Raw genomic sequence first — 1,638 nt, forward strand, 5'->3', positions numbered from 1 at the left:
GTTTAATTGAAGTGAGAATGGAAATTTTCATATCGGCATCTTTATATAAGGCCTTCTCTGTCTTTGAAATAGGGCCAAAAATAAGCAAACATGCAGTCATCGATGCTGATGCAACACGATTGACGCTTGTGGCCGCCGGCTGGAGGGCTTTCAGGCAAAGGACAATGGTGGCGTGCAAGGACAACCAAGGAGATCACCTCCACCTACTTTCGGCTGTTTGTGTGAGTAGATATCTTCACCTTGGCATCCTGTGAGTATTGTAACGTCGGTTCTCACTCTTCTCTTCTTTGTTAAAATCAAGGTGCAGGTCTCTCTTCATTGGTGAACTATTTGATCTGCATCCCATCTGAATGGGTACATTACACATCCGGCTTCAGCCATTAGCTCTGCTCTGGTAGAACCTATTGCTCACCCCACAATCTGATAGTACAACATTTAGCTCACTCCACAATTTGATAGTACAACATTTTGCATATACCAACAAAACCTCCATGTTCAGTTGTAGTTGTAGTGTAGTAGTTCGTCGCTGAATTGTGTTGCCCTTTGCTTCTGGATATAGAACTACATATCACATGGACCTCTCCCTGAAAGCAAGCAAACATTTGTTACTTGTGATGTGTGGCTTGTCATTTCTCTTTTAGAATTTTAGAAATGGTACAAGCATACAAGTTAATGTAAAAGGGTTAATAAGAACTACACAAATGGAGGCAAAGTTTAGTTGAACAATTTTTGTCGCTAATGTATTTTGTCTTGTATACTATATTGTCGTGTTTTTATGTAATTGGGATTTTGTTCTGAAAGAAAATAAATATAGATGTGTTAAGTTTTCTCTTCTACTTTCCTTCTATCAAACTAATCCATGATATATGGTATGCAATGCTCTCATGGATGAGCAACCACCTTAAGGTGCTTCAGTATAGTTCTTCCATTCTTTAGCGAAATATTACATTGACTTTCTATGGCCTTGAAGAAAAAGGCTGCAGTTAATTTCTATGAATGAGATGGTAACTACCAAAGGTGTTGGTCTATTGGGCAGGTTGCAAATTTGGCTATTTATGTATTTTATTTTATAATTTGTATCTGGTGTTTGCAAATAGTTGACGTGTTGACATTTTTTCCAAGACACTCATGGTGTGGATTATTGACCTCTTCGATTACTGTCCAACATATATGTGTTATTATACACAAATTTAACTTTATTTTCCATGATTCCATGCATTTGTGGAAAATCATGCCATCTTATCGAAAAAATAGACGGGCGCTGCAACGCGCGCTATCAATGATCTAGTTGAATCATATTTAAACACCACCATTGACAAGGGAAAAAATGCAATGTTTTGACTAGAACTTAAGTGTTGTGGTGGCACTAACCTCATCTACTTTCAGTCTGGCTTGACTTAGGCGACATTGCCGTGCTGCAAGCGTCCAATCTCGCCTCCATTGTCTTCTCTAGAACTCGTCTGCCCGTGCTCCTCCTGAGGTATTTACTATATTTTCAAAAGATAAATACAAATGTGTAAACAATGTGTAAGTACATATAAGAGGTAGTGCGCGCGTGCATACAAAGAGACATTACAATTTAAGTTGTAGGGCAAGTTATTTAAAACAACAAGTGACGAGTGGATGAGCGGATATCCA

General features: G+C 38.5%; 1 long non-coding RNA gene across 2 annotated transcripts; it reads left to right on the plus strand.

Moving 5' to 3' along the window:
• The first annotated feature begins 6 nt into the window (after nucleotides 1–6).
• LOC119344441 lies at nucleotides 7–826 on the plus strand. 2 transcript variants are annotated; one of them, XR_005166676.1, is made up of 2 exons: nucleotides 7–221; nucleotides 302–826. It is a non-coding gene; the product is annotated as an uncharacterized LOC119344441 (long non-coding RNA). The 2 variants fall into 2 exon arrangements; XR_005166677.1 differs by having other exon boundaries at nucleotides 308–826.
• Nucleotides 827–1,638: the final 812 nt, after the last annotated feature.

Source organism: Triticum dicoccoides, unplaced genomic scaffold (assembly GCF_002162155.2).
Source record: "Triticum dicoccoides isolate Atlit2015 ecotype Zavitan unplaced genomic scaffold, WEW_v2.0 scaffold169042, whole genome shotgun sequence".
NCBI lineage: Eukaryota > Viridiplantae > Streptophyta > Magnoliopsida > Poales > Poaceae > Triticum > Triticum dicoccoides.